The sequence below is a fragment of the Ricinus communis genome, chromosome 7, assembly GCF_019578655.1.
Source record: "Ricinus communis isolate WT05 ecotype wild-type chromosome 7, ASM1957865v1, whole genome shotgun sequence".
NCBI classification, from domain to species: Eukaryota; Viridiplantae; Streptophyta; class Magnoliopsida; order Malpighiales; family Euphorbiaceae; genus Ricinus; species Ricinus communis.
The window spans coordinates 19,849,980-19,868,954 of record NC_063262.1 but is presented as its reverse complement, the minus strand read 5'-3'; the positions used below and the strand labels follow the sequence as shown (position 1 = coordinate 19,868,954).

The 18,975-nt window shown below is 33.6% G+C and overlaps 1 pseudogene; it reads right to left on the bottom strand.

Moving 5' to 3' along the window:
• Positions 1-385: 385 nt before the first annotated feature.
• Positions 386-7,940, bottom strand: LOC125370643 (annotated as a pseudogene).
• Between the last annotated feature and the right edge of the window lie 11,035 nt (positions 7,941-18,975).

The following is an 18,975-nucleotide window of genomic DNA, read 5'->3' as shown; positions in this document are numbered from 1 at the left end:
CTCAAACAAAATTTCATATATCAATTTCAATCATGCTCTAAAAGAAAGAGAAAAGGACTTGTTTATATAGAGTATAAGTCCATGCACACACTACTAAAATAGACTCACACACATAGGATTACTTTTACTCTTAAATGGCCTTAGTAACCACTATCCACACTAATAGCCATTACTTGGTATTGATTACCCCATTAACTTGTATATGGTGGCTCTTAATAACCACTACCCACATTGATAGCCATTACTTGGTATTAATTACCACATTAACTTGTATGGTGACTACATGTAACCCTAACTATTATTAACATGAAAACAAGTTAAATATTATTCCTTGGGCCTGCATGGATGCCTTATTGGGTTGAAGTTCTTGGGCTTTCCAAATGTCCCTAATTAAACCCAATATGGCTTGTTGAAGCTTCTTGGATTTGGACCTTGTGATTGGGCCTTCTTGTACTATTAATGGATCTTGGATCTCTTTAAGCTTTGAACTTGGATTCACATCATTCCCCCTTTCTTCAAAAGGATTTGTCCACAAATCAGCTCCATCATCTTCATCACCTACATCAAACAAAGACAAGTCACTAACATTGAAAGTAGCACTAACATTGCCATACTCAATTGGAAGTTCTAGCTTGTAGGCATTGTTGTTGATGCGTTGAAACACTCTAAAAGGACCATCTCCTCTTGGCATAAGCTTTGATTTCCTTTGGTTAGGAAATCTTTCCTTCCTCAAGTGCACCCACACCCAATCTCCGAGGCTCAAAATGACTGCTTCCTCCCTTTGTTGTGTTGCTTTTCATATTGGAGTGTTTTCTTCTCAATGTTTGCATGCACCTTCTCATGCAAAGTCTTGATGAATTCAGCTTTTTGTTTCCCCTCTAAATTAGCTTTGTCCAATGGCAATGGTAGCAAATCTAATGGAGTCAATGGATTGAATCCATACACAATTTCAAAGGGTGAGCAATTTGTTGAACCATGCACACTCCTATTGTAAGCAAATTCCACATGTGGCAAACATTCTTCCCAATTCTTCAGATTTCTTTGGATGAGAGCCCTCAAAAGTGTTGCAAGTGTCCTATTGACCACCTCTGTTTGTCCATCCGTTTGCGGATGACAAGTTGTAGAATACAAAAGCTTTGTCCCCATCTTTCCCCAAAGAGTCTTCCAAAAGTGACTTAGGAATTTGACATCCCTATCACTCACAATGGTCCTTGGCACTCCATGCAGCCTTACAATCTCCTTGAAGAATAGATTCGCAATATGGGTTGCATCATCTGTCTTGTGACATGGAATGAAATGTGCCATTTTGCTAAACCTGTCCACAACAACAAAAATAGAATCTCTCCCTCTCTTGGACCTAGGTAATCCTAAAACAAAGTCCATAGAAATGTCTACCCAAGGTTCATTTGGTATGGGAAGAGGTGTATACAAACCATGAGGCATTGCTTTAGATTTGGCTTGTTTGCAAGTAATGCATTTCTCACAAATTCTCTGAACATCCCTTTTCATGTGTGGCCAAAAGAAATGGTCACCCAACATATCCAAAGTTTTCTTAATCCCAAAATGTCCCATTAAACCTCCACTATGTGCCTTTCTCACAAGTAACTCTCTCAAAGAACTTTGTGGCACACACAATTTGTTTTCCCGAAAAAGAAAACCATCAAACTTATAGAACTTATCAAAACCCCCTTTCTCACATACCCCATAAACATTAGCAAAATCAGGATCATTAGAATACAGATCTTTTATGTATTCAAATCCTAATAATTTTGCATCAAGTTTAGAGATCAAGGCATACCTTCTTGACAATGCATCGGCCACCACATTTTCTTTCCCTTGCTTGTACTTAATGATGTATGGAAAGGATTCAATGAATTCCACCCATTTTGCATGTCTCTTGTTGAGCTTTCCTTGTCCTTTGAGATACTTCAAGGACTCATGGTCAGTGTGAATTATGAATTCTTTGTAGCCAAGGTAATGCTGCCATATCTTTAGAACCCTCATTAATGCATAAAACTCCTTGTCATATGTAGGGTAGTTTAGACTTGCTCCACTTAGCTTTTCGCTAAAGAATGCTATGGGCTTGCCTTCTTGCATCAAAACTCCTCCAATACCTATGCCATTTGCATCACACTCAATCTCAAAAGATTTAGTAAAATTTGGCAAAGATAACAAGGGTGCAGAACTTAATTTGTCTTTTAGCAAGTTAAAAGCCTCATCTTGTTCAATTCCCCACTTAAAACCAACATTCTTTTTTATGCATTCAGTTAAAGGTGCAGCTATGGTAGAAAAATTCTTAATGAACCTTCTATAAAAGCTAGCTAAACCATGAAAGCTTCTTACATCACTTACACTTGTGGGTGTTGGCCATTCTCTAATTACTTTTACCTTTTCTTGATCAACATGAATACCCTTGTCATTGACAATATATCCAAGAAAAGTAATTTCATTAGTGCAAAAACAACATTTCTTTAAATTAGCATACAACTTCTCTTCTCTAAGCACATAAAAAACACAAGTCAAATGTTGTACATGCTCATCTAAATTTTTGCTATAAACCAAGATATCATCAAAATAGACAACAACAAATTTGCCTATGAATGCTCTTAAAACATGATTCATCAATATCATGAAAATGCTTGGTGCATTAGTTAAACCAAAAGGCATTACTAACCACTCATATAAACCATGTTTAGTTTTAAAACCTGTTTTCCATTCATCACCTTCTCTCATTCTAATTTGATGATAACCAGATTTCAAATCAATTTTTGAAAACAAATATGAACCATGCAATTCATCCAACATGTCATCTAGCCTAGGAATGGGATGTCTATACTTCACCGTGATTTTGTTGATGGCACGACAATCAATACACATCCTTCAAGTTCCATCTTTCTTAGGCACTAATAAGACGGGTACGACACATGGACTCATGCTTTCACGAACATAACCCTTCTCCATAAGCTCACTCACTTGCTTTTCGATTTCCTTGGTCTCCTCCGGATTACATCTATATGCTGGTCTATTTGGAATGCTTGCTCCGGGTATGAAATCAATTTGGTGCTCAATGCCTCTTTTAGGTGGCAAACCATTTGGAATTTCTTTCGGAAATAAATCTTCATAAACCTGCAAAAGATCAACAATAACACTAGGCAAACAATTGGTTATTTCATTAGAAATATGCAAAATCTCCTTGTACATAAGTACAAGCATGTGTTGCCTCAAAAGCATAGCTTCCTTCACATCACTCATTTTTGCATAAACACTCATTTTTCTTTCATTTGAACCTTTCTTGTTTTCTCTCACCTTGTGTTTCCCATTTTGGTCAAGAGAATTGGAATTTTTAAGTTCACTCATCTCACCTTTTTCTTTACTCTCAAAGGTTTCCCTTCCCAAAGAGTTTCCCAATGAAGAACCCATTTCTTCATATTGTTGCTTGATGCGCATTTGGTCTTCAAAAATCTGTTTTGGAGTTAATGGTCCAAGGTTAAACCTTTTTCCATCCATAGTCAAAGTATACATATTTTTGAATCCATCATGACTAGCTCTTCTATCATATTGCCAAGGTCTCCCCAACAACATATGTCCGGCCAACATTGGCAACACATCACACAACACCTCATCCTTATATCTACCAATTTGAAACGAAACTAAAACTTGCTTATTTACCTTTACAACTCCACTTTCATTAAGCCATTGCAACTTGTATGGTCTTGGGTGCTTGGTAGTAGGCAACTTCAATTTCTCCACTAGCAAAGTGCTTGCTACATTGGTACAACTTCCACTATCCACAATCATGTTGCACAACTTGTTAGAAATCAAACAATGAGTATGAAACAAATTTTCCCTTTGCTCCCTATGGACATCATGTTTATTTTGCAAACTCAATTGTAACACTCGGAATTTTTTATATATATTTAATAATGAGTTTTTTATTTAAGTTAATTCTAGCTTTATTTTTATTGGGTTTAATTTGAAATGATTTAATGAAAAATTTAATATTAATCAAATAAATGAGTTATTTTCTATACCCAATTAGTTTGAAATTTTAAGAAATTATTCAAGTAAATTATTTGAGAAATGATTATATTTTGGTTATTCAAAATTTTTCCAAATGCATATTTATATAAGTAAAATTATATATTGGAAAATTATGGTAGAATTGTAAAGGATGTGTTTATAAAAGAATTTTGGGAAAATTGATTATTTAATTTAATTGTGTGTTAGGACTAAATTGGAAATTTATTTTGGAATAAGGATTGAAAGTATAATGTTATATTTTATGGGGTTTTAATGGAAATTTGTGAGCTTGGTATTTTTGTAAATAAATATGTCGGTCAGGGGTATTTTTGTAATTGTGTATTTTCAATAATTCGGATTTGGCCCAAATTAAATAGTTAAGGGCTTAATTGAAAGGCTAAAAAGAAGTTTGGGGGTCAAATTGGAATTATGCAGGATGAAATTGTAAGTAATTAAGAAAGTTGAGGGACTAAATTGTAATAAGGAAAAGTTCAGGGGTCAAATGTCGATATTGAAGGGAAAGAAATCGAGGAAGAAGAAAGGAGGAGAAAGAGAGAGTACACGTGGGAAGAAAGTGAGGGGGGCTGCAGGCATCGGTGGCGGCCGTCGGGCGTGGGCGTTGGTGGCAGGCCGGCGACGGCAGCAGCGGCTCCGTGAGGCGGATTGCGTGTGGCGGCGGCTTTCGTGCCTTCCGGCCGATCTTGGTGGCGATCGGCTCCCCTTGGAGAGAGCTTCCTTTTGGCGGTAGCGGCGTCGGTTTTGGTGGCCGGAGGAGAAAGTTCCGGCGAAGTGGATGCAACCGCATTTTTAGGCTTTTCCGGCGAGCTCCGGCGGAGGATGGACGATCGGAGGACGTATCCCGACTCTCCTCAGCTCAAGCTTCGCGATGGCACTGGTTTCGTGGCGATCGGGCTTCGTTTGCAAATCGACGGTCGAGATCGTCCGCAAATTTCTCCGGATGATTGGGTATCAGATCGGAAAATTGAAAGCGGGGATCGTCATCAGCGCGTCGTTGTGAGTCCGATGGTGTGTTCGGATCGTCGATCGGACTCCGGCGGCTGGAGGCGAGTCGACCGAGCGACCGAGCGTCTCGGTAATTTTTCTTTGGCCCGTTAATTTTAGAAATTCTTGGTTTAATTGTGTCTATTGGATTATATTGTGTATTTGATGATATTGTGAGTCAAAAATAATTGTCTGTCAATTGCCTGCCTTCTATTTTTATGCTGTGTGGCGGAGTCGGGAAATAGTGAAGTTTGGGGACCCGACTCCCTTTGTTTAAATTGTTGGATATTTGGAGTGTTTTTCTAGCAGGTCCTCGACCCGTTTTTACGGGGGGTAATGTTCGTGTTGTAGGGGAGGTTCTGCCGAATTTTCGGTAGTTCCCGAGTCGAGATTCTTAGACAGTCAGTCCTAGGAGTCTAGACCTAGGATTAATGATCGATTGTTTCAGCGTTTTGATAAATTGTTTTCCGTGATTAGATTGTCAGTTCGTTCGGCTCGCTCCTACCGAGGCACCGGAGCAGAGCTAGGAGGTCGCCAAACCTGTGAGTTAAAGTCATTTAATCATTGCACTATTGCTAAGTCTGATTTAATATGCTATTTTGAAAGTTTATGCATAATATGGTTATTAGTATCGCAACGTAAATGATTTCACTGGACTATTAATTATTGAAAATAATATAAATATTATTATTAGTAACGTTATAATAATACAGGATATTATTATTCGACACGAATTGCACGTTGCCTTATCCTAAATTTTTAATCTTTATTTCCGATAAGTGTTGAATGATTTCATTAGACAATGATATTTATTAAATGTGGTGATTGCGATTTGGGAAATGTGGCTTGTAGAACATGCCTTTGATGGGTTACATCGGGCTGCCGGTAATGATCATGGATATAAGATTATTATGGATTTGTCCGCCCGATCGAGTATTGCTCTCCGGGCTGAGTTCAATTGATTCGCCGGAGTTAAGGTCCCCGATCGAGCGATGCTCTTTGGCTTATTTGAAATTCAAGTGTTCAGTCGGAGGTAAGGACCTGATCGAGCTTGCTCTCTGGGCGCCAGACTGTTGGATTAAGAGAGCCGAAAGGCTATTAGAATTGGGGTTAGGGTTCTCTTGAGCCACTCGTCCCGTAAAAGTAAAAATATATTTTTATTTATTCATTTATTTATTTATTATGGTATGATTATAATATGGATTGTATTTACGTGCATGGTTGATATTTTGATTCGAATGATTAATATTTTATGTGAAGGAAATAGTAGGGTATGATTATAGTATGGTTTGATATACTAATTTGAATAATCTATGTTTTCCGAGGAAGAAGCAATAGTCCCTAGATTATTTGATTTTAACTCACTCTAGACCGGTCTCCATTTATTTTTTTTCAGATTCGTGACTGTTAGTTCTCTCGCGACTCTTATTCAGTAACCCGACTCCTTCATCATCGGGTGATGTATTTGATTTGGTATGTAAATTGGTAAATCTTAGATTCTCCGCAGTAGTAATTAGTAGATGTATCAGTTGTAAATTTTCTGAGTTTTAGGTCTCGCCTAGTTTTTCTGGTAGACCGAAGTAATTTTGTAAAGTGTAACTATTAAGATAAATTGTGGCTTTAATAATATTAATTTGAGATGAGATTTGTTTAAATCAGTGAGTGTCAGGCTTACTACGGGTTTCGGTGGCCTTAAGCCTACCCATTCCCTAGTGCCGGTCACGGGCCCACGGGTGGGGTCGTGACATCAATGTTCTTTGAACAACAAGATTATCTCCCTTAGCACATTCAACATCACTACAATCTTCTAAAGAAGGCATATCATCATCACTATCCCCCTCACTCTCCAACTCAATATCACCATTCCTTAGAATCATAGCTTTCTTATTTGGACATTCCCTAGCAATGTGCCTATGACCCAAACACTTAAAACATTTGATTCCCCTAGTTTGGGCTGGTTGATTCTCACCCTTTCCCTTATTACCCAAGTCAATTTTAGGTTTAGTTTCTTCCACTTTTGACTTAGTAAAAGGTTTATCATCCTTTTTCCCCCAAGAAGTTTTCCAAGAAGAAGAAGAACCCATATTTGGTTTAGAATCATACCTCTTTCTTTTCAATTGCCTTTCCACTTTCATGGCCAAATTCACCATATCTTCAATCTCCACATAATGTTGCAAATCAACAACATCAACAATGTCTTTGTTTAGCCCTCTCAAGAACCTTGCCATGGTAGCTTCACAATCTTCTATCACATTTGCTCTAATCATAGCCTTCTCCATTTCTTTGTGATACTCCTCCACACTTATGGATCCTTGAATTAGAGTTTGTAATCTTTGATGAAGCTCTCTGTAGTAGTGGCTTGGAACAAACCTCTTTCTCATGATTTGCTTCATTTCTCTCCAAGACTCTACGGGTCTTTCTCCATATCTACGTCTTTCCTTGCAAAATTGATCCCACCAAACAATTGCATAATCACTAAACTCAACAACGGCAAGTTTTACCTTTTTCTCCTCCGAATAATTATGACATTCGAAGATGAGTTCCACTTTCCTCTCCCATTCAAGGTACACATCTGGATCATTTCTTCCTTGGAATGAAGGAATCTTCATTTTGATGCTTCCAAGGTTGCGATCAACATCATCATTTGGATGTCTTCTCCTAGCTTGTCTCCTAGGATTGATTCGTTGTCCCAACAAGGTGACTTGATCATCATCCAAATCATCCTCTCCTTCATAGTCCTCTTGGTCAATTGGTGGATGTCTCCTTTGTCTAGGCTCTCCATGTAATTGGTTAAGGATGCCATCATGCTTCTCTAATTTTTCATTGACTCCCGCCATCATACTAAACATTCTTTCGAATTGTTGTTGCATAGCTTGAATCACATGATCATTTGTAGAAGAACTTGTGTCTTTTGACATGATTGTAAAACCTAAAATTTTAATAAAAGAAAATAGAAAGAAATGATCTCATAACACTCCCTCACGTGTTTTCACTCAAAATTGATGTATACCACTTGTGTTTACACTCAATTTTGGCTTCTTTTTTTTTTTCTAATGATCTCACACTCTTGCCTTTTACCTTTCAAATTTGCCTTTTGATTTCTTAGATGAACTAAGTTTCTCAATCAAACAAAATTTCAAGAATGTAGTAATCAATGAAAAAAAAATAAGGTAGGCTAACAAGAAAATAATAAGGTAGGCTTAAAGAAATGAACAATTTGTAGCAAATAGGCTAATAGAAATGAAAAACAAAGATAGATCATCAAAGAACACAAAGATATAGAATTATAAAGATAGATCTCAATGGAATATGAAGAGTCAATTTTTTTTTTATGTAATCTGAGATCTAACACAAGAATATCAAAGATAACAATTTTTTTCTTTTAGGACGATTTTCTTTTTTGATATATGCAAACAAAATCTTGAGATAAGAAGAATAAAGATAAAAATAATAATAATAACAAGAACAATAGATGGCAAAAGGTGCAAAATATAAGATGAACACAAGATATTGAGAATTAAAAGATAGTATTGGATACGCAAACCTCAATCTCGAGTCAATGCTCTGATACCACTTATGATGGGAATTGTAGGTTTCATCAATTAACTCCCCAATAGCAAAAATACTATGATAAGTTGAATTAGAAGAAAACTAGAAATTACCAATTTAATCCACAAATTCGGATCGTTCAAAGATTAAAGTAAGAAGATGGATGCTACTTAACCCCTTTACCAACAAGGATAAAGATACTAAGATAGACTTTGAATTTCCTCTTATGCCACAAACAAGAAAGTTTGATAAATAACAAGAAAACAAAGATTTAGATTTTGACACTACAAGCTAGAATAAAGCTTGATAAGTCGCAAAGTTCAAGCAAGAAATTAAAGACAAAATTCCTCACAATAAAACTCAAACAAAATTTCATATATCAAATTCAATCATGCTCTAAAAGAAAGAGAAAAGGACTTGTTTATATAGAGTACAAGTCCATGCACACACTACTAAAATATACTCACACACATAGGATTACTTTTACTCTTAAATGGCCTTAGTAACCACTATCCACACTAATAGCCATTACTTGGTATTGATTACCCCATTAACTTGTATATGGTGGCTCTTAATAACCACTACCCACATTGATAGCCATTACTTGGTATTAATTACCACATTAACTTGTATGGTGGCTACATGTAACCCTAATTGTTATTAACATGAAAACAAGTTAAATATTATTCCTTGGGCCTCCATGGATGCCTTATTGGGTTGAAGTTCTTGGGCTTTCCAAATGTCCCTAATTAAACCCAATATGGCTTGTTGAAGCTTCTTAGATTTGGACCTTGTGATTGGGCCTTCTTGTACTATTAATGGATCTTGGATCTCTTTAAGCTTTGAACTTGGATTCACATCAATCTTTTTAAAGTCCAAAATATAAAAAAGAAATTATTCAATTCTATCAAAAGAAAATGTTCTTCACCGATCAAAAAAAGAAAAACATAACAAAAAGAAAAAAAAGAAAGAAAGAAATATGAGAAAGAAAATTAAAAGAAGTAAAGAAGGATAGAAATGAAAGAAGAAACAAGAAAGAAGAAAATAAAAGAAAGAAAACTCCAGAAAGAAATGTGAAAGAATGAGAAAAATGGATGATATGAGTAGTTGGTTGTAGACCTGTTCATGGACCGGGCCTAGGCGGGCTCGGGCAAGGCCTGACCGCGCTTGACTTGATTTTGAACAAGCCCGAGCTCGTCCAGGCCTGAGAATTTTTTGATATCTTTGAGCCCAAGCCTGACTCTGAAATTTTTTGAAAAGTCCAGCCCGACCCGACTTATTATTAAATCTGTCCCAAATTGTAGTTATATTTAGATCTAGGGTTTTGTTTTGATTAATATATTATTAATAATAATAAAACTATAAACAAAAATAATAGGTAGCTAAGTGGTATTGGCATTTAATTATAAGTTAAAGGTCACAAATTTGAGTGCTAGGTATGACATTTTTTTTTACTAACTAAACTAAACATCGGGCCGGACCGGATTTGTACTAAAAAATTGTTGTCCAAGTCCGACCTGAAGAGTGTGGGCCGAGTGGGTACCCAGGCCCATGAACAGATCTAGTTGGTTATGACTTATGTGTGTAGAAAACAAGTTATATTTATTTTCAACTTTTAAAAAAAAAAAGATTTCAGCTAGGGTTGCATGCATGCACATTAGCTGAATCACAGCTAGGGCTGAGCACGGATCGGTCCAATTCGGTTATTTATAAATCACCAGTACCATACCAAACCTCGGTTATTTTAAAATTGAAGGTACCAGTACTGTACCAAACATAAAAGGATCCAATACCGTATTGTACCAATTTTACGGTTCAATACAGTTCGGTTCGGTGCTATTTTCGGTTCTAAAAAATTTAAAAAATACAACTTTAATCTCATTTTTAATCAAATACATTTAGAAAAAATATGATCACAAACCTAAAAAAAGTAGCATGAAAATCTGAATTAAAATTACAATCACATTCTTGAACAACCTGTTTCGCAATTCAATCACTTGCAAATACAATAATTCATTCAATATTCAAATAGAAACCATTAAAATATATATTACTGCTAGCATAAAAATATTTTACAGATGGCAATCATTAAAATAAATAAATTTATAAATTTTATGTAGCACTAAAATACATGTCCAAAATTAGCAAAGGAATGTTATTACCTCCCCTCAAAATTAGCACTCCACATTTAATCTTGGCATAAGGGACTTACCAATCTCAAGATCTTGAATAATTTCTACAATAAAAGTAAAAAATTACATCAATAAGACTTAACAGCATAAATAATAAACAAACATATGTAAGAAGTAAAGAAATGTTACCTGACTATGCTTTCAATATCCTCTGTTGATTCTTCTAGTTGGATAGGTTTATTTGGACTTCTAAGCCAATCTTGATAACAAATGAGGACCTCCGCTGTTGTAGGAAATAAAGAACTTCTATATTATTAAAAGATGTTTTGACAATTTTTTTTCAAGTTTTGTTTGATCATTTTCAAAAAAAAAATTAAATTTATAAATATAATTTAATATTATTTATATTTTAATATTAATTTATAATATTTTAAAAGTTAATAAATTAATTATTTCTAAATATTTAATTTTTTAAGTTTTATTAGTATAATAATATAAAAATTATTTTTAAAATATTTATTTCTTAATTTTAATATTTATACAAATTAATACTTTTAGTATAATTAATTTTATTATTCTTAAAATAAAAATATTATATAATTAAAAATTAATTTATTAATAAATATAGTGTAAATTATATTATGTTTATATAATAATATCTTTTTATAATTTTTACTAATTTATATAACTTTTTATTAAATTAAATAATTTTTAATTAACTTGTCAAAAATTTATAGATAGTAAATAAATTTTAAATCTAGTATTATAGTATGTATACTAGATTACTAGTATCAATATACTATGTGACATATTAATATATATAACTTATATTTTTTATAGAGTATAAAGTATATTATAATATTATAGTTATTTTTAATATGTATTATTTTTTGTATTTCGATAACAATTGCTTGAATTATATAAATGATAAATATAAAATAATTTTTTATAAAGTATATGTATTATTTTTTTAATATATGTATTATTTATATAATATAAATAATTATTTATAAATATATATAAAAAATTCGGTTCTACGGTTTGGTCCGGATCAGTACAAGACGGATCAGTTCTGGTACGGTTACGATACGGTTTTTACTAAAAAACCAATACCATACCGTAATAGTAAAAAAATTCGGATCGGTTCAATTCGGTTATAAAAACTTTCAGTTTTTTCGGTTCTAGTACTTTTCGGTACAGTTATTCGGTTCGGGCGAAAATCACCGAGATCCATGCTTAGCCCTAATCACAGCTACGCTTGTCCACCTAAAACACTACACACTGAAACACTGAAAAGAAAAAAAAAGAATTTAATCCTATTTGCCTGTTGGACTTTTATTCTTTTTAGCTTTCAAAATTATCCTAAAATAGAATTTATTTCTAAAACAACTTTAATTTTAAAATTTTATATTTTTCTATCCGAAAATGATTTCTTTTAAATGCATTAAGTTAAGAAAAAATCCGTACCATTATTTGTCTTATTTAATGCAGTCCCACACCACCAATAAGATCCAAAGCCCACCCTTACTCTCATTAACCCCATGACCCTCATCACCCTCTAAGCTTTCTACCGACTCCCTCTCATTGTCATAATTACCCAAGTTCACTCATTCGGATCCCTACACGGTAGTCCTATCCCTCTACCTGAGTACCGTCACCACCTATACTACGGTACTTAATCTCATCCCATTAAAACTAAGTACCCGTCTTGAACTTAGTTTTGTATCACTTACCGAAAACTCCTTACTACCCTCATTCCCTTTTTTGCTTTGAATACTTCAGAGAAAATATGGCTACGTGCTGGTGAGGCTCGCAGGGATGGATCAAATGGCAGTTTAGCTTCCAAAGGACCCTCAGAATAATAGTATGACCCATCAGACCACAACAAAAGCAAAAGTCCGGTAACTCTCATAACGAAAATAGACCCAGATTCTTTCTTTACGGCCATTAATGATCACTGTAACCCTCATAATGGGTTGTTCAATATAACCAAAACCAGAACCTGACAAAAGAACTCAAATGTACTTCTGATTGATTTGTTTATAAATATTTAATTAAATAAAATACCTTCTATAAATTTAATTATACTTTCTAGTTCTAATAAAATTATAAATATATTTAATTAGTTAATTGTTAACATACATTCAATGTATTTGTACTTTTAATTAATTTACGTATAAATATTTAATTAAATAAACCTTAGAGTATAAATTACTTCTTTTTAATCAAGTATAAGTTACTTAAAGCATTATCATCTATGTAAATATTTGTCTAATGTTAACAAGTTATTTATGTACTTTTAAGGTTATATCACGTAATATTTTATAAATTAATCTAATTTATTTAATTAGTTCATTGGCTCAAATCATATTGAATAAATTAATTTATAATCTTTTACTAGATTTTTTAATAAATTGACGGGCGGTCTAATTTATAATTTAAATCTATTAAGCTCATTTTAGATTTTATTAAAGGGACCTATAAGTTCCTCATTTAGCTGAGACTAACTTTTAAAAAATTTTCCGTTATATTTAAATAACGTGGCATGGAATGATTGATACATGGCCCCTTCTTCACTCACCTCCTTTAAAGAAGCAAAAAAATAAAAAAATAAAAAAATGGAGAAACCAGTTCCACTTAAACTTCTTGTCCTTGCAGATGACAAATAAAGTTCGGTTAGTCGCTCTCCTTTTCCACCATAGAATAAATAAAGTTCTGCTACAAGAAGCAAGGCAAGAGCCTGGAAAAGATTACATGGGGCCACATTGGGGAAGCCCGTGCACTTTCTTTGAACTAGAAGATTGCAGAACTTTCTTCATAGGAAAAAAATTGCTAGACAAAATAGAGAATCTTGCTGTGATTGTAAAATAGAGAATCTTGCTGAGAAAGAGACAAGTAAAATAATAGGATTAGATTGAGGAGCTGTCTCAGGAGAAATTCTTTGCATGCTTGTGGAGAATTTCAGAAACAATGATCTTATATGTTCTTTCAGTTAGATGGGCGGGAATCTCAAAACATATAATTAACTTATTGGGCAACCGGAACTTTTAACTTCATAACAAAGATTGAAATGGGAAAAGAATATACCAAAAGAAGATTTACATATTAAGCATGCAACAATATCAATGGTCAGGCTTGAATGCGATTCCCTATTCTCATTAGCGAATATCTCAGTAGCTGCATCACAGTATTTTAAAGCATTGTCATTGTGCCCTATGAAATCCAGAAAAGATAATAGTTGTTATCTATAGTGATCGATCTCAGTGTCATCTTAACAACCCTTGGCTGCTATAAGTGATGCTACACATGCCCTTTGTCTCCAAAACCCTATAAACCTCCATGCAAAAAGCCTTTGATGCGGGAATTAGCTAAAGAAAGCTTATTAAATGCCATTCTATTCATTAACCAATGCCCTCAGTCAAATGATCCAGATCTATGTTTAAGATAAAAACAAAGGTTCCCGACTATGCTGAGCGTCTTGTCAAGAAGCAGATGCATGCGGCCTGATTTTTAGAGAGGTAGCTATTAAACATGGGGGTGTCCATGGGGAGGGTGATGATGAAATCTATGGCTAGGACAGTGATGATTCAGAATAGGAAACAACAAGTGAAAGTGATATAGGGAATGATGGAAGAGGTGAAATGGGCGATGACAATGATAGTGAATGGAAGAATAAGGATGACTATAAGGAGAGAGTACGTGAATAGAGCACCTGTTGGTTCAAAAAATAACAGGGTACCAGTGAGGATGAAGAAGCGACGAAGATAGAAGTGAGAGAAAGAAAAAGTGCGGAATACTGTAAAAACAACTATAAGTGCTTTTATTTTAACTTTTTCTTTATTTTGTACTAATTTTGGTTTGTAGAGTTAGAGAGCTAAAGGTATAAGTTTCAAATTTTATTTGCGTTTGACGAGGGGCTTAAATGACAGAAAAACTTTATTTTAATAGTTAAATATTTTAAAATTTACTTTAGAGGCATGTCTCTCCCTGGATTTAAATATTAGGGGTCAAAATAAACTTTATATTCCTTTATTAAACTCATGACTCATATAATAAATAAGATGAATTTCGTTTAGTTTTGCCAATAAATAAATAAAATACAAAATTGCTCGAAGCTCGACTCAACTCGATTTAAATACTGTCTTAATAAAGAAATATATGACGTGGGATAATTATCCTATTTGGTAGTAAAATTTTGTATGATGTTTCTATTCAGTTTTAATTTTTTTAACTTTTTCCTTTTGGTACAAACTTTTTAATTTAATTTTCAGGTTATTTGAGGAAATTTTGGTCAATTTGGATAACATATTAGTTGGAATAGTAATATGTTTTTAAAATTCGCTATATTAGATGCAATACCACTAGAAAAATAAATTATTTATGACTTAAATCAATATCTCAAACATATACATTTTACCTAGTGTGTTGAATCAAGTTATAATTAATTAAATTGACTAATAATATGATGTTTAATGTTACAAACTTTTAAAATATATTCCTATTCCAACCAACGCCAATTTTAAATAATTCAATCTAAGATTGGAAGGTTTGGTACCAGAAAAAAAAAATTTAAGAATTAGTATCAAATATATCCATAAAGAAACTTGATTCAATATTGACTCTTATTAAATTACTCAAGTATAAAAACTTATATAGACTCCTCTTTACAAGATTTCTATTATAATATACAAACTAGGAAGAAAACAAATATTCCTAAAAAGATATAAACATATATAGTAAGGGATAAATATAAAGATATACATTGTTTAGGAGATAAATAACAAAAAAAATCTTGTACACTCCTTCTCAAGTTAGTGCATAGAGATTCTGCATACCCAATTTGTCTAATACTCAGTAAAAAATTTTACTTGATACTATTTTGGTAAAGATATTAGCGAGCTGATCTTCGGATCGGATATGAGGGACCTTCAATTATCTTGGCTTTCAATTGTTCCTTAATGAAGTGTTTGTCTATTTCCACATATTTTGTTCGATCATGCTGAACTGGATTATGAGTTATGTTACATGTCGTTTTATTATCATAATATAGTTTCATAAGATTAATATGTGGAACTCAAAGTTCATATAGTAAATTCTTGATTCAAAGCAACTCATAAACATCTTTAGCCATCCCTCTATACTCGACTTCTATACTTGACCGAGCTACGACACTTTGCTTCTTACTTCTTCATGTAATAAGAATTCCTCCAATAAATGTTAAGTAATCTGTTGTTGATCGCCTATCATCAATAGATACAGCCCCATTGGCATCAGTATAACCTTCAACAGACAAAGTTGTCCCTTTGATGAACATAATCCCTTTTCTAGAAAGAATTTCAAATACTGTAAGATACGAAGAACAACTTTCATATGATCTTCACTTAGAGGGTACAGGTATTGACTTACTATACTTAGAGAATATGCCAAATCTGATTTAGTATGTGCAAGATATATTAACTGACCTACAAATCTCTGATATCTTTCTTTATTCGTAGAAACTTGATCGGAAAATATGTCGAGCTTAATATGTTCACTAGCAGGAGTATCAACTAGTTTACATACTAGCATACCGACTTTCTTAAACAAGTCCAAAGTGTACTTCTGTTGAGATAAAAAAAATACCTTGCTTAGATCATAGTACCTCAATCCCTAAGAAATACTTGAGATCACTAAGGTCTTTCATTTCAAACTCTTTAGAAATATAGTTTTGTAAGACTATCTTTTCATCCACATCATCTCCTATTGCAATCGGAATACTCTATTTATAGCCAAAGGCCTTCATTGAACTTGTAAACCTTCTAAACTAAGCTCTTAGAGATTGTTTCTATCCATGCAGAGACATTTTTAGCTTACAAACTTGTTTACTTCCTTCAACATAAAGTCTACATCCTGAAGGCAGTTCCATATACACTTTCTCTTGGAGATTACCATGAAGAAATGCATTCTTTACATTAAATTGATGTAAACACCAATTCAAATTTACAGCCAAGGACAAAAGAATTCTGACAGTGTTTATCTTGGCCATAGAAGCAAAAGTCTCTACATAATCTATCCTATACGTTTGACTATATCCTTTTGCAACCAGCCGAGCTTTATATCTCTCCACATTTCCATCTGCCTTGTATTTAATGGTATAGATCCATCTACATCCAACATATTTTTTTTCATTTGATAAATCTACGATATCCCAAGTTTCATTCTTTCGAAGAGATTTCATTTCTTTATTTGTTGCTTCTATCCATCTCGGGTCTTTTATGGCTTCCTGCATATTGTTAGGTATATATACAAAAGATAATTAATTTATAAATTATTCACATGTCTTTGACAACCTATGGTAAGACACATAATTATTTATTAGATATTTAAGTCAAAAAGTCATAATGGGTTCATAACTTGATTTAAGCTTTCCTCAGGTAGTTCAGTTAGGGAGTATATTAACAAAGGGTTTGTGAGTTACCTGAGGTTCAGCTCGGGATGCATCATCAAGTAAAGGTGACACTGATTGTAGTACTTCAAGCTCAGTTCTATTATCTTGACCCCGAATATCAAGCTCGAAATGCTCGGTTGATATAAGATCGGGAGAATAATGCTCAGGTTGTTCTTGTTCGGGATGTTCAAATAAGTCAGGAGTTTTTATTAGAAGGAGATTTAGGTCGGGAGTTTTAGTTGAAAGATCGGGTTGTGTTTATGGAAGGTTAGGATTAGGAAAATATTTAAGGTCGGTTTATGTTTGAAGGCTGTGTAGCAAGTCAATGTTTCTTTCCTCCTGATTTGTAATAGGAAAGTAAATTTGATATTATGAAACTGGACATCCATACTGACATACATTTATTGAATTGGAGGGTGATAACAACTATATCTTTTTTTGATGAAGACCATATACAACAAAAATCACTGAATAGTACGAGGTTGGAGTTTGTGGCGTGTATGGTGAGGTAGGTGAATAAAGGCAGCACAACCAAGGACTTTAGGAGGTAAGTTGGGTAATGATGGTGAGGTAAAACTTTTATTTTATGTATCAAGTGGGGTATGAAAATCTAGAATATGAGATGAAGTTTGATTTATAAGGTAAAAGGTTGAGGATAAAGTTTCTCACCAATACTAGAGAGACATATTGGCTTCAAATAGTATAACTCGTACCATTTCCAAGATATGTCAATTTTTTCTTTTGGCAACTCCATTTTGTTGGGGAGATATGAGCACGTGGTTTGACGGATTACACCATATTGTTGGAGGAACTGTGCGAGTTCATGATTAATGAGTTTGACTCTATTATTTGTTTAAAGTATTTGAACTGAAGTTTTGTACTGAGCTTGCACCATCAAATAAAATTTCTTGAATAGTGAGTAAACATCCTAGTACTTCCCATCAAGCATATCTATGTCATACGACTATAATCATCAATAAAGAAAATAAACCATCGAGCTCCATTTAAGTTCAGCACCCAAACATCAGAGTATATAATCATAAATGATGCTGAACTTATATTTAAACTTATCGAAAAAGAGACTCGATGGCTTTTTTCCAGTTCACAAGTTTTACATTTGAAGTTCAAAGTAGATATTTTTTTAAACAACTTAGGAAACAAGTACTTTAAATATCCAAATGATGCATGTCCAAGGTGCTTATGTCATAGTTAGATTGTATTTTCTGTACTTGAGGACACCAAACTACTATTCCCTAAACTTGACTCATTCAATGAACTTAAGCTAGATGGTACAAGGTCAAGATAATAGAGCTTTCCTTTTCTAGTACCATAATCAATCGTCATTTTTATCTTGATGTCCTCAAAAACACAATAATCAGGCCAAAAAGTTACTACACAATTCAAAAAGGTGGTTAAGATACAAATATTAAATTAAAATATAGAGAAGGAACAATTAGAACGGATTTTAAATTTATGTTATCAAGAGAAAATAATCCTTTACTAGTAATACTAGCTTCTGTACCATTGGCTATGTAAGCAACAAATTGTTCGAATGGTTTTAGCTTGATAGGTGTGTTAAAAGACATATTATTAGTTGATCCAGAAACAATAATCCATTTATATGACCTAACAATAGCAGAATTACAAAAATATTTACCTGGTGATTTTGAAGATATGTGTAAATTAGCAACATCTGGCGAGGAAGGTTGCTCGACTACAGCTGTTGATACTGATACATTTAGACTTCCGTTTCGGAGCTTTATAAGGATCCCACCATTCTGGATATTCAATCAGGTCAGAACATATGCTTTGAGTATGTCTCGTTGCACCACAATGTGTATATTG